The 15,641-nt window shown below is 38.0% G+C and overlaps 1 long non-coding RNA gene across 1 annotated transcript; it reads left to right on the plus strand.

The window, feature by feature from the left end:
• Positions 1-10,659: 10,659 nt before the first annotated feature.
• Positions 10,660-14,317, plus strand: LOC139357330 (uncharacterized). The gene is made up of 3 exons (XR_011610321.1): positions 10,660-10,693; positions 11,890-11,948; positions 14,248-14,317. It is a non-coding gene; the product is annotated as an uncharacterized lncRNA (long non-coding RNA).
• Positions 14,318-15,641: the final 1,324 nt, after the last annotated feature.

Genomic DNA, 15,641 nt, shown 5'->3' on the forward strand with positions numbered 1-15,641 from the left:
GGAGAACTATAGCCACTAGTTTGAGGATCTCCATTTTATGGAAGCATAGGTCTGAGAAAGGGGTTCTAGGTGATGATAGCCCCATTCTTTGAACCAGGGTACCACATGAAGGTTCAATCTGGGCACAGGGATGGGTTCAGAGGTGCTCAGAACCCATCTGAATCTGCATCTGTAAGTCAGAGGAGACTAAGACTTAACTCCAGAAGCTAGGCTGGGAGCTGATTAAATCTCTCTTCCAGCCTCCAGTCAGAATAGAGAGAGGCATACATCTGTCCAAATGCAGTGTGTGTGGTTGTGGGGAGATGGAAGGGAAGGGAAGCACAGACCCAGAGACTGGAAATCGAGTGAGAACCTGCCCTTTCGTCAAGATGTTCCTTCTGTCGAGAATTCTTTATATGGTCCACAGTTTTCATCACTTGTTCAGTCATTCTGTGTCTCTCTCTATAGCTGTCATACTCACTTGGCAAAACTCCAAGCTGAATGTACTCAACCCATTACCTGCCAGAATTTGAGCAACTGTATGTTGCTGGAGAAAATCACACAAGCTGAGAAGCTTCTTTTTAAATGCATAATCTCAACCCACCACTTGGCATTCAACCTGTAATTAATAAACTTGCTTTTCCATCATTTAGGATGCTATTTCCTACCTTTGCCTATCTTCTCAAATTCCCTACTCCATTCTTGCACCCTTCACTCTGACCTAATTATCCTGTTTCAATTGTATTTAATTAAAAAAATTAAAACCATGAGCCATAAATGCCCCTAGCTTATGTCTGAATTCATTTGGGTCTTCTGCCTCTGGTCCTTCTGGTATAAAGGTGAAAATATGCTGTTCCCACCCCAGTTCCTGGAGCTAGATACTCCTGGGGTTCTAGATCCCGTCCTTTCTTGCCTTCTCGAGGTTTTACTCTTCTGGCTATCTCCTATTCATCCTAAATTACCAACCCTACCCTTTTCCCTAGGGCTAGTCTCTTCAGTTCACTAACATGATTGATGCTCCCTTAAGCCTAAAAGTCCTTCTTTGATTCCTTCATCCCTCTTCAGCTATTGCCCATTTCTCTGCATCTCTTCACAGTTTAACATCTCAAAATAGCTGTTTACATACTTGTTCCATGGTTTAAGTCTTTGATTAGTTTTCAGACTCTCGAGTTTGGTCTCTGACTTTAACACTTCACCCAAACTTCTTGTGTCAAGGTTACCAACAATCTCCAGGTTGCCAAGTCCAAAGGACAATTTATACTCTCATTTTATTCAGTTTCTCAGTTGAGTTGTATCCCAGTGGCCACTCCTTTATTTGACAGTCCACCTTTGGTTTTCTTCCTATCTCTAGATCTCTGACAATTTCATCCCAGTCTCTTTTATAGGTGCTTTTCCTGTACCAATGTCTACATATTGATTTTTTTTTACAGTACTTGCTCTCTCTACACTCTCTTCCTAAATGATTTATTTTCATGACCCAAGATACCATCTACATGTTGATGATGTCTAAATTTATATCTCCAGATCAATCTCTCCTTTGACCTTTAGACAAACATATCCAACTGCCTACCTGAGTTTTTTAGTTGGATATGTCATAGGCATCTAAGCCTAAATGTGCCCAAAACAGATATCTTTAAAATTTTTTAAATTGTTTTTTCTTCAATTTTTTTATTCAACTTTTGTTTTAGATTCAGGGAGTACCAGTGCAGGTTTGTTACAAGGGTATATTGCATGATGCTGAGGTTTGGAGGTAAGATAGAACTCACCACCCAGTTAATGAGCACAGTACCTAATAGGTATTTTTCGGCCCTTGCTGCCCTCCCTCCCGCCTCCTTCTTGTGGTCCTCAATGTCTGTTGTTCATATCTTTATATTCATGTGTTTTCAATGCCAGAACAGAACTCTTGATTTTCTTTCCCCTATATCTTTCAACCAGCTCCTCTCATAGTTTACCTATTCATTTTAGTAAATGGCAAGACTCTCCACCCACTTGCTCAAGCCAAAAATGTAAGTGTTGTCCTTTATTTCTTCATTTTGTTGTTGTTGTTGTTGGGTTTTTTTTGTTTGTTTGTTTGTTTTTGAGACAGAATCTCTCTCTGTTGTCCAGGCTGGAGTGCAGTGGTGCTATCATAATTCACTGCAACCTTGACCTCCTGGGCTCAAGAGATCCGCTCACCTCAGTCTGCTAAGTAGCTTGGACTACAGGTGCACACCACCATGCCTGGCTAATTCAATTTTTTTTTTTTGTACAGAGGCGTTCCTTCTATGTTGCCTAGGCTGGTCTCAAACTCCTGGGTTCAAGTGATTCTTACACCTCATCTTTTTAAAAAATCAATAGATCCTGTCATTTCTACCTCCTAAGTATATCTTAAGTCTATCTATTGGCTTCTGTTATTCCTCAGTATCCTAAGCCTTCAGAATCTTTTTCTTGGACTATGGCATTAACCCCTTTACTGATCACCCTACTTGTTCTTAAACTCCCTTCAAATCTGTTTTCAAAAAGTGATCTGAGGAATCTGTAAAAAACAAATCAAATTACATTTTTTCTTTGCTTTGAAAACTCTTCAGCAACTTCCCATTACACTTTCAATGTTGAAATATAATTTACAAACTATAAAATGTGCAAATCTGATTTTGTCTATTCAGTGAATTTTCATAATGATATACACCCAAGTAGGCACTAGTCAACACAAGGCTGTCTTGTAATAGTAGTCTGTTCCTTTTTTATTTGCCTAGCAGTAATCCATTTTATGGACATACCACTATTTATTTGTCCATGCTCTTATTGATGGGCAATTAATTTTTTTTCCAGTCTTGGACTATTATAAATAATGCTGCTATGAATGTTCATGTATAAGGCTTTGTGTAAACACATGTTTTCATTTCTTTTGGGTAAATGGTAGTGGAATTGCTGGGCTATATAGTAAATTTATATTTAACTTTTAAAGAAACTGTCACATTGTTTTCCAAAGTGACTATATTTTCACTATGTTTAATGTAAAATCCAAACTCTGTACACGACCCCAACTCTCTTTCTTTTCCCTCTATCTCTCCTCTCCATTTCGCTGCTCCACTTAGTTCGTTAAACACATGAACCTCTTTCCTACCTCCAGGTTTCATCTATGCTATTCCATCCAGCTGGTTCCTGTACCACTCACTCCTTATCCTTCAGGCCTCAGAGAGCCTCCTCTGCCTTCTCTCATTTAAGAAGTTTCCCTCCTATTATTGCCTATCATTGCTTCCTGTTCATTTCTTTCATAGCACTACTCACTCATTTATGATTATTTTTGAGTTTATTGACTTATTTTCTTTTCTCTTCTCTACTACATTGTGTCATCTTTGAAGGTAGGGCTGTGTCTGTTTTCCTCACAGCTGTGTACCCAGCTCTCAGCACAGTGCCCAGCGTGGAGTAGGTGCTCAACAACTATTGGCAAAATGAACTGATATCTATCGGCTGGTCTTTAGATTGCCTTATAAACACCCCTCAATTGGGCAAGGATATCCTCCAGGACTGTTACCCACTTTAAGAACTTAGTGCCAAGGAAAGAACATAAAATTTCATTCTAAGAAATCTGAAAACATTTCAAATAAATGTGCCTATTCATTTATATAATTGTATAGAGCTCTTCCCAAAGGCTCACATTCTAAGTACTTCAGTAAAATAGAATAATGAGTCAGAGTGTTGAGAGGAGAAAAATGCTTTGGAACTCAAGGTCTTGGAAGAATCAAGAACAACACCCTCGATAAGGCTTGTCTATGAAGAGAGATGCTGATCCAAGGGGAGACAGTGAGTCCATCATTAGAAACTGGGACACCAGGCATGAGCCTGGGAGATACCCTGTTAGGTTAAATATAAGCCCTTCAAACATAAGGAATGAAGTCTGTTTTATATTTCTGCAAAAAGGGTTATTTGGCTAAGTGAAGGTAGCTTCTGTTTGCCTGGGTTCCCAAATATATACACCTTCTTTAAGGAATCGTGTTCCTGACTCTTTCTCTCAGAGATAGCCTAAGAAGGTGGGAATGGGGTTGAATATAAAAACAAGACAGAACTCATGGTGCTTCTTGCATAAAAGGCAGCCCAGAAGGTTGGATCAGGAGTTGAGCAACTGATCGATAAAGGAATATTTTATTCATTTCAAAGATAGTATGTTTTTGTTCTTTCCAAAAAGAAAGATATCTTCTAGTTATTCTAAATGGACATGGGAGAAACTGGCCTCCCTGGGAACCAAGTTACATCAGAGAGAATTCTAAGTCTAGAAGTAATAGAAATTGACTGTGATTACTTAAACAAGAGATGGAGGTTTATTTAAAGGATAGTCAACAATCCTAGGATTGAAGAAAGAGCTGGAAATCAGACCCCTGGAAGGCTAGAAATCAGGAGAACTCCAAGGATCTCAGCTACAGAAACTTATCAACCTTTTTTTAAGGAACTACTATCTAATGACTTATATTAAAAATTCCTGCATGGGAGAGACTGACCTGTATTGCAGGTTGTATTCCTATTTCATTGGGCTGTGGGGGAGGGGTGGTGGAAGCCTGGGATTTGTAATCCCACCAGAGCCACAGTGAGTAGACAAAAAGCCATTTCACAAAGAAATTAATGTAGAGGAGGCAAAACAAACTATTTGCTTTTCTGGTAGTGGTAGAGGTATAAGTATAAGAGGTATAAACAGATTAATTAATTCATTATTATCTCTATGAACATTTGTATAATTCAGTCATGTTACCATGAGCTGGGTTACACAGATGAAATAAAACACATTGCTTATCCTTAAAGAAGTTACTGTGCAATATTGAGAGGCAATTAAAAAAAACACTCGCAATTGTTCAAGTTATGGGTCCTTTGGTTGCAAGAAAACAGAAGTCATTCAAAGTTACTCAAGTAAAGAAGTGTGCTTATTGCAAGGATACAGAGTTCTCACAGAATCAAAGGACAAGAAATCAGGGCAGCTGAACACCAGGGGAAATGAGAGAAACAGAAGCAGCTGGCTACTACCTCTATTTCCCTCTCCTGGGCCGCAGGCTCGTCTCTCCCCTCTACTTATTGTCAGCTCCACTTTCCTTTTTCTGAAGAACAGCTTACTTCCTTTACTCATCAACTTGAATATGGCTGTCATTACTTTCAATATTCAGGACCATCTCACCACCAACTGTCAGCAATCTCATGTCTTAAATCAAATTATCAAGATAGAATATGTTCATTCCTGCTCATCTCTTGGTGCAAGGTCACACAAAATCAGATTTCTAGTCAACTGACATTGGCTACTTATGGGTCAGGTGGTCATCACTACTTCCATTCATCCCTAGCTGTGTGTGTGCACATTTCTTTCGGTGGAGCTTGGTTAGAACAGGATATGTATATGAAGCTGTAGATGGGGAAGGCTCTATGGAACATTTATTTTACAACGTATACTTACAATGAAATTGAAGAAAATTCATGCCTGTGTTGAAGTAGAGACAGGTCTGTTGCATCCATGCTTTGGATGATGTTTAACAAAGAGGAGAAGGGGAGAATTGGGATGGAAACTTGATGAGGTAATAGAACAGAGGGGAGGTGGGTTGAGCATCTGTTGCATTTGCTAATCAAACATCCCTTCTGTTTTTGACTTGCAATGTATTGCATTTTACCTTTGGTGTTCACTGTGTCCAGAGTGTTCATCATGGTGTCCAGTTTCCCTGACCACAGGCTGGCTAGATTACTCTACCCATGAAGGTCATGATTGGATGAAAGGTGAGCAAGTGGGACAAACAGATTCTTTTCTAAATTTTGAGGTAAGCTTCTTATTAATGAAAGGTTCTTTCTCTTGCCTGACGTTGGGAGCTGTAATAATAGTATAAACCACACCCATTTGTGGCCATTGTCTTCAACACCTGGAGAAGCCTTCTTTATTCTGGGAGAATGAAGCCAACAAGCAAATAAAAGCAGACTCAAGAGATAGAGAAAGGATACAATTACATTGGTTGAACACTTGTATTTTCTTGGAACTGGACTTCTCAACTGTGTGAGTATCGATGTTTGAATAAAGTTTCTGTTACTTACAACCAAAGAGGCCTGCCTATGCATCTTGCCTTTTTATTCAATCTGACAATCTCTGCTTTTAATTGCAGTGTTTAATTTACATTTAATGTAATTATTGATATGACTGAGTTTAAATCTACTGTGTTATTTATTTTCCTGTTTCCTATTTTTTATTCCTTCTTTTTGCTTTTCCTACATTATTTTCATAATTCCATTTGATTTTTTGTCAGCTTATTAGCTATACCTCTACTTTATTTTGCTATTCATTGCACTAAAGTTTATAATATATATCATTGACTTATCACAGTCTACCTTCAAATAACATTCTACCACTTCATGTATAGTACAAGAACCTTCTCCCATATTTTATACTATTGTCACATTTTACTTCTATATATGATATAAATCCCATGACATGCTAGTATTATTTTTGTTTTAAATAGCCAATTTTCTTTTGAAGAGATTCAATGATGAAAAAATGTTTTTATGTTAGCCCACATATTTCTCATTAATGGCACTCTTGATTCCAACTTTAGACACAAATTTCTATTTGGTATCATGTTCCTTCTGCCTGAAGAATTTTCTTTGTAATTTCTTACAGTGAAGCTCTCCTGGTAACACATTTTTTTCAGATGTTGTTTGTCAGAGGAAGTATCTATTTCATCTTTCATTTTTGAAATATACTTTTGCTGGGCATAAAAATTTATTTGAGTTTTATTGTCTTCTGGTTTGTACACTTTCTGACATGAAATCTCCTTTCTTTCATATATTTGTTTCTGTGTACATAATGTGTCTTTTTTCTCTATTTGTAAGAATTTTTTATCAGCGTTTACAGCAATTTGATTATAAACATATAAAGTGGCCTGTTGAATTTTGTAAAGTTTATTCTCCTTGATGTTATTTTACACCTGCTTACAATTTATAGTTATTAAATTTGGAAAGTTTTTGGCCATTATTTCTTTAAATATTTTTCTATCCCCCTTCCTTTTCCAGAATGCCAGTTACACATTGGTAAACCACAATAGAATGGACAGAAATGGTTCCAAAGGTCACAGAGCCACTGCTCATTTTTTCCCAATATTTTTACTCTCTCTGCTTCAGTGTGGATAGTTTCTATTGCTATGTCTTTTTCTTCAGCACTGTCTAATCTATTCTCAGTCTCACCCAATGATATTTTTTAAAAATTAAATCTTCCTTATATTCAGAAATTTCATTTGGATCTTTTAAATATTTGTTAGTTCTCTCTCTGTCATGGTCATGTTTTCTTCTACCTTCCTGAGCACATAAAGCAGTTTGGAATAGCCATTTTAATATCCTTGCTTGCTGTTTCTATCATCTCAGTCATTCTTGGGTTTATTGGCATTGATTTTTCCCTAGTAATGGGCCATATTATCTAACTTCTCTTCACATCTGGTGATTTTTGATTGAGTGACAGACATCGTGACTTTTACATCATTGAATATAGGATTTCATTGTATTTTTAAAAAATGATGTTGGGCTTACGTTTTTCTGGCATGCAGTTATATTTCTTGGAAGTAGATCCTTTTCAGGTCTGACAGTAAGCTCTGTTGAGATAGATTCAGGGCAGCCTTTAGAATAGGGTTAATTTAGGCGATAGCCTTCTGAAGACTCCAGCTGATATCTTTTTCAATATGAGGTCTTTCTACTACGGCTGGTAGCAACATGAACTATTCTCAGCCCTGGGTGAGCTTTGAGAGTTGTTAAGCCTACTGCTTTCTGGTGGCTCTTTCACCAGCATCAGGCAGTTTCATCTTATGCATGTGTAGTTTAGTACCCAGCCAGAGACACAAGGGACCTTCACTGCAGATCTCTGGAAAACTGTCTAAGCAACTTCCTTCTCTCTGGTACTGTCTCCGGCAAATTCTAGACAAAGTGGCCTTTCTGAATTCTGATTTTTGTCTTCTCCACTAATCAAGGCCACCAGGCTCTGTTTGGAATCCTTGTCTTTGCACTGCAGCCTGGAAGCAGCCTTTGGCAGTGTGCTAGGGCAATTGCGGGGCTCAGCACATTTGTTTCTCTTCTCACAGAGGTCATGGTCTTGTGCTGTCTTTTGTCCAATGTCTGAAAATTGCTATTTCATTTATTTTTTTCTGGTTTTATAGTTGTTCAAGGTTAGGTGGTGAATTAAATCCCTGTGACTGAATTATATCTGGAAGTGAATTTTCTATATAATCATTTTTAATTAAAAATACTTCACCAGTAAATAATATATGTGTATAATTTGAAACATTAAATATATTCAAGAAATTTAAGGTAAAAGAAAAAACATTCCCTTACTCCAGGCCTCTCCACCTCAGCCCCACTATGTAGAAATAACCCCTTCTTAATTAATTAGCTTTTTTTTTTTTTTTTTTTGTAGCTAGTTCTGAATTTTCAAATACAGTTGATCTTCAAACAACATGGAGATTAGGGGTGCTGACCCCCTATGGAGTCACAAATCTGTGTATAGCTTTTGACTGTCCCCAAACTTAACTACTGATAGCTTAGTGTTGATTAGAAGCTTTACCAGACACATAAACAGTCAATTAACACAAATTTTGAATGTTATATGTATTGTACCCTGTATTCTTACAATAAAGTAAGCAGGAGAAAAGAAAATGTTATGAGAATCATAAGGAAGAGAAACATATTTCCTATTCATTAAGTGAAAGTGGATCATCATAAAGGTCTTCATGTTTGTTGTCTTCACGTTGAGTAGGCTGAGGAGGAGGAAGAAGAGGAGAGGTTGGTCTTGCTGTCTCAGGGGTGGCAGAAGCAGAAGAGGTGAAGGAGGTGGAAGGGGAGGTAGGAGAGGCAGGCACACTGGTATAAGTTTTATTGAAAAAAATCCATATATAAATGGACCCACATGGTTTAAACCCATGTTGTTCAAGGGTCAACTGTCATATGCCTCTACTGATAATTTCTATTGATTTGTTTTTGACATTATCTATTAATTTCTTTTTATGGTAGAAAAGGATTTAGCTCTTTTACACCACTTTCCAATTTTCCATCCTTCACCCTCCTAATATAATTGTACCACCATTTTTACATGATAAATAATCAGCTATATATCATTATGACTGTGCAAATATTGTTTATTTCAGAGCCTAATAAAATACTATGGTTTCATTTTATTTCTCATTCTGTTTTTTATTATTCTTGGAATTTATAATCGCTTAATTAAAAAAATGCATACTTTGCCATTCATGTGTTCTTAATATTTTCCAAATACTTCACTTTTAAAGAGATTCTATTGAGACCCCATCTCTTTCTTTTAATTAGAGGTGACCCTCCTGGGGTCCTCCGAGATACTGGAAAGTTACATATTTGTTACCCTGGAATCTCCCAACGCCACTTTCCTAAGTTGTGTCCATTGCCTTCTCTTTCCCATGCCTTCATCTTTCTTGATTTACTCTCTCTTTTTGCTGGAGTATATCTTCAAGTAGCTTCCTAACAAATGGAGGTAATTTTTTTGAGTCATTCCTCCAATTTGAAATGCGTCAAATATTTTAGTTCTTCTGTTAAACTTGGTGGGTAGTTTGATGATGTGTAAAATTTTAAGTTATAAAAGTTTTCTATTAGAATTTTGAAGACCTTGGTCCATAGGCTTCTATTATCCAGTGTTACTAAGAAAAAGCCTGAAGTCATTTTAATTCTAATTCCATCTTTGTGACTTTTTATTTTTTCATTTTAGAATATCCTATAATCCTTTCTTGATCCCTTGTTCTCTGACATTTAATGTTCATGAACTTTTAATGTGGCTCTTTTTTCACTTATTGGGCTGGACATCTTGTGCATCCTTTCAATATGAAGACTTGTCTTGAGAAAATAACAGTACCCTCTTTCCAGTTCCATTTCCACAACTTTCTCTGTTCTTTCTATAGCCATTATAATTTGTATGATAGAGTTCTTGGGTTTACCTTCTATTTAAATGTTTTTTGCCCTTCCCATTGGTCGTCTTTTTGTCTTTTTGTTCTCTTTTTCTTCAGATTTTCTTGACTTGCTTTTTCAGCCATCCAGTTCAAGTTTTTAAGTCATGTCAGTTTCCAAAAGTTCTTTCTTAATCTCTGAGTTTTTTCTTTCTTTGTTTCCTGCTGCTTAATATATGCATTTTTTCCTATGTAACTGAGGATAAGAATTAGGGGGAACTATTTCCTTCTGTCTTGCATTATCTCTGATAAATAAAGATCTTTATTTCCTGTTCGTTTTGATTTCTCACATGAAAACCTTTCATGTTAGAGCTTTTCTCAATTACTTATTTAATCTTAGTTGTCTGTTCATATTTAAGATGCTAAAATGTGTGTGTGTGTGTGTGTGTGTGTGTGTGTGTGTGTGTGTGTATCTGAGTAAAACTGTGTGTGGGTATGGGTGAAAGGTGGTAGTATTTTTCAACTGATGGCATAACTTCAAGGAAACTGGAAAAACTCTTGGTCATTTTACTGGCACTTCCCCAAATTCCACAGAAGAGATTCCAGTATTCACTCAAGGAAATGCCTGGCCATAGCATTCTGCCTGTAGGGATTTAGAAGGTGGGGACAAAGGAGAACTTGGTTTCATCACTTAATTTATGGACTTTTAATTAATCTCTTTGTCATTACTTCTGCCCTCCACCTCTTTTGTTGCCTCTGAACCCTGAGTTTTTCCAGTTAATTTTTCTAGAGAAGAAAATGCAGATCTCCTGCCTGGAGAAGAGGTGAGTGGGTTGAGTACCAAATGCTTACTGATTCTGGTGTTCTGATTTATCTACATGCTTAGCCTTTCCAGGGTTATATGGAGCAAACTGGTTCTTTTTCATGTTTCTCCTCTGGTGTCTTCCATCTTGCCAAATCAGTAACTGTTCCTACAACAACTTTTAATCTTCTAAAAATTTGTTGAAATCTGTCATATGCTGATATCTCCTTTCTCATTCTCTATGTGTGTGTGTATGTTTTAAATTATTCTTTTTATCATATTAGTGGGAACACAGAATGAAGAAGCAATAAGCACATGCTGGCAAACTGCCATCTTTAATCAGAATTCTAGGTTATATAATTTTTATTGATATTGCTATAATGAACACTTTTTTGTGCCTGTAGCATTTTTCTCCTTTTGCATTTATGGATTAGTGTAGGATCAAAAGCACAAGTAAGAAATTAGATTTAAACACTTAGAAGGAGACTTTATCCCACATTTCTGAAGCTGGGAAGAGTTGTAAGGAGAATTCGAGGCTAATGGGAATGGAGATGAAGAGCTTTGTGTCATGTTTTTATTTCTTAAATGAGATTATTTGTAGAGTGATGGGATTATAAATGCTTTTGGCTCTTTAAACAAATGGGGTATGGGGAGGGTGTCTAGAGCACTTTTCTTTGAGAAGTAAGGTGTTATACAAGAGCAACTTCTCCAACCTCAACTTTTTGCCTGAGGCAGCCCCTGTTGTCAGCCTAAATGACTTAACTTCTCAAAGAAATAAAATTTTCCCTGGGAAATGAAAGACATTAGTCCTGAGGGCCAGATATCTTCCAGGGATTGTGTCTGGGTGTGCTCAAGTCCTCTGCTTCTTCCGTATTCCAGCCCCATTGAGCCGTGGGTATAGGAGATCCCAGATAATAAAGAAAAAGCTTGCAATGCTTTTCTAGCAGGTAGAAGTTGCTCCATGAGTGCTCTGTGCTATGGTTTGAATGTGTTTCCCAAAGGTTCATGTATTGGTAACTTAATCCCTATTCCCTTGAGAAGAGATGAGAAGAGATTAATAGATTAATGAGGGTTCTTCTCTCATGAGTGGATTAATGTCACTATCACAACAGTGGGTTTGTTGTTTTGGTAGTGGGTGTCTTATAAAAGTGAGTTCTCTCTTGCTTTCTTGCTCTTACCCTCTTGCCATGTGATGCCCTCCACCATGTTATGATGCAGCAAGAAGGCCCTCACCAGATGCTGGTGCCATGCTCTTGGACTTCTCAGTCTCCAGAACTGTAAGCCAAATAAGTTCATTTTCTTCATAAATTATCCAGTCTGTGGTATTCTGTCATAGCAACAGAAAATGAACTAAGACACTCTGTATCAGGAATGGAACCAGCTACCTGATAAAGTTTGCCCCAGAAGAAAGGTCCTTCTCTTTAGTTGGTTAACTTTGGATTCTGGGTGTCAACTCACTGAACTGTGAGCTGTCCCAGGAGGCTCATTGCCCATTCTCAGCAGTACCTGGTCCCTCAGGGCCTAGTGTCAAACCAGGTACAGGTGGGCTTATAGACCAGAGTACAAAATGAATGAATTGACTTATTCCCTCCTAGTCTCTCATTTGAACAATGAACTCTTCCAAGCTTTCATTTCTTACATTTCTCCAACAAGGACTCATGTAACAAAGTGAGCATAGAAGAGGCACTAATAAAAACCCCCGTTATCTAAAAAATTAGTCTGAAGAGGAGTGTGGCAAATGACAACTCCACTCATTTGCACAGCATTTTACGGTTTTCACATCCCTGTTTTTCTGCATTGTCTCGTTTGTCCTCACCACAACCCTGGGGGTTTCTTAAGATAGTGAACAGCATCTTTCTTTTACAGATAGTGTGATTGAGGCCCAGTAAATTACATGGCTTATGCAAGGTCATGCAGCTAATACGTGTCAACAGAAGGTCTTTGTCCCAGGTCTTCTGACTTCAAGACCAAAGTTATTCCCAAAATATCATATGATTTTAGAAAAATAATAACAATAATGAGACTTAAATCACCCACATAAGAAATATCCATGAAATAATAGCATATTATACCCAGACAGCTGAGTCTGCTCTCAAGGGATTTTTATACTTTGGGGTCTATCTATTATTTGATTGATTGATTAATATTCAAGTTGTTTTAACTCCAAATGATTCATTCATTCACTTATTCACTTACTTAGAAAAACATCCACTGGTTGCTTAATTTGTGTCCAGTACTCTTTGGTAGCTAGAAAAAAAAATATTGACTATAGTCTATGATATCAAACAGTTTAGCATGAAAGTGTAGGATATGAGGCAGCATATGAATTTTCTATTGTTGCTGTAAGAAATTGCCATAAATATAGTAGCTCAGAACAACTCAAATTTATTATCTTATAGCTCTAGAGGTCAGAAGTTTGAAGAGTCTCATTAGGCTAAAATCAAGATGTTGGCAGGGCTGTCTTCTTTCTGGAGGCTGTAGGAAAGAATCTGTTTTCTTCCCCTTCCCAGCTTCTAGAGACCTCCTAGAAGGTGATCTCTTTCATCTTCAAACTCAGCAATACCTGGTTGAGTCCTTATGACAATGCTATATTTCTAGTTATGGCTCATCTGCCCCCGTTCTTTTTCATTTAAGGGCTCTTTTGATTATATTGGGCTCTCCTGGATAATCCAGGATAATCTCCCTATCATAAAGTTAGCTGGCTAGCAACCTTAATTCCCTCTGCTACTATAATTCCCCCTCACCATGTAACAATATGTTTTCAGGTTCTAGGGATTATAATGTAGACATCTTCAGGGGCTCATTATTCTGTCTACCACAGATAGTAGGTGATCTCATCTGGAAATAACATTAAGATTGTAATTCTAGGCATTGCGTACTTGGTGCCAAATGAGTATTATAGACCACAAGCGCAGAGAGCAAGAAGGAACATCCTCTTCTGAGTGATCAAGAAACTCTTCATATTAGACAAGTGCTATGGTTTAAATATTTGTTCTCTCTGAGACTTATGTTGAAACTTAATCCCCAGTGTAACAGTATTATCAGGTAGGCCCTCTAAGAGGTGACTGGGTCATGAGGGCTCTGCTCTCATGACTGGATCAGTTCATGTATGGATTAATGGGCTAATGGATTGATGGACTATCATACGAGTGGGTTAGTTATCAGGATAGTGGGTCTGTTACAAAAGCCGGTTTGACTCTCAGTGCACCCCTCTTGTCCTGTGATGCCTTTTGCTATGTTATGATGCAGCAGGAGTTTTTCACCAGAGGCTGATCAGAGGCAGCTCCTCAACTTTGGACTTCTCAGCCTCCAGAACTGTAAGAAATAATATTTTCTTCTTTACAAATTACCCAGTCTTAGATATTCTGTTATAGCAACAGAAAATGGACTGAGATAGCAAGGAAACTGAATAAGCAAAGTTTCTTGAGTAAGAATGAACATGGCCACAGGGAGTCACAAGAGATTTTTTAAGCAGGGAGAGCGTAATAAAGGCAGTTTTGAGTGGATGAATCTGGTGCTTGGTTATATATGAACCTCATTAGAATATTACTGTCTCTGTCCCTCTCTGTTTCATAGAAGGAAAACCTGAAGTCTAGGGAGTATGGATGTCTCATGAGAAAGTCAGCTGACAAAGCCACTGGCCAGATGGTAAGGGGGTTTTTCACAGTTCTGGAGAGAGAAGGAGGCTCTAACTTTTGCCACTGCTCATGACTGTTCTCAATAAAACAAAATCTGTTTGGAATTATTCCCAGAATACCACTAAAATTAGTTCTTTCTGTCTTTACTTCTGGTCATCCTCTCTTATGGGGTATGCATTTTGCAGAACCCGCTTCTCTATGTCCCTATTCAGTTGTAATTGAGGGATGGGAGGAAGGAACATAGGTTGGGATAAGAGGTATTTTCTTGAAACATTTTGGGAAGTCTTTTTCTCCAGTATTGCCATTAAAGTCACATTGGGTTGTCAACTCTGAGCCCTTACCTAAAGCTTCAGCTCCAATTTTTTTTTTTTCTCTGCTCTTTCATTAAATGTGAGGCAGCACAATGCAGAGGAAAAGCACAGGGAAGAGAAGCAGAAGAGCTGGCTCCTAGCTCTCTTTTGCGAGCTAGCTCTGGGATCACAGGCAAGTCACTTTTCCTAGTCTTATTTCTCCACCTGTTAAATGGGTTGGCTTGACATGACAGTGGTCTTCAGGTTCATTTGAGTTCTGAGCCTCCGTAATTATGATTCTATGACTCAGCATCAATGGAGCTCCCACTTACGGAGGTCAAAGGTGGATCTACATCTACTACTCATGTATCCACCTCCCCATTTCCCTGACTGACTTTATGCTTCACGTTCGTTACCTGTTTGGGTGTCTTTCTCATCTTGGTTTGGCAACCCTTTCATGAAGATGTCCCAGAATGTGTGTCATTGGATGTCACTTATTCTCTGATCCTTCCATTCATTCATCCAACAATTAGGCACCTATTTGTGCAAGGTGAGGCAGCTCCATCTTTCTAAGCTTTCCTGTTAGGTAGGAAGGAAGTGCAATCCAGGCTTTTCAAATCATGGATGTCAGAGAATGTCTGAGTTGGAAGGACATTTAGAAACCATGATTCAATAGCCTTCCTTTCACAAACAAGGAAACAAAAGCCTAAAGAGATGAAGTGATTTGCTTAAAATCACATGGCTGAACTGGGAATGTCAGAACTGGGACTGGAGTCAATTTTCCAGTTTTCCAGCCCAGTTCTGCCTTCTCCCTCCATTATCTACCATATTCTATTAACTGCTTTGAAAACAAAACTGTAATGAGCCCTAAATTATTTTCTCCTTTAGCACAAAGAATTTTTAATTGGGGAAGGATGTGCCCAAATTTGTTATGAGAAACAATGAACACAGCCTCAGTGGAATTACTGGGCCATGGCCCATTGTTTCAGCAAAGGCATCCTATAATGGAAGGAAAAAGAAGATGAGGAAGGAGAGAATGCAG

Source organism: Macaca nemestrina, chromosome 12 (assembly GCF_043159975.1).
Source record: "Macaca nemestrina isolate mMacNem1 chromosome 12, mMacNem.hap1, whole genome shotgun sequence".
Lineage (NCBI taxonomy): Eukaryota > Metazoa > Chordata > Mammalia > Primates > Cercopithecidae > Macaca > Macaca nemestrina.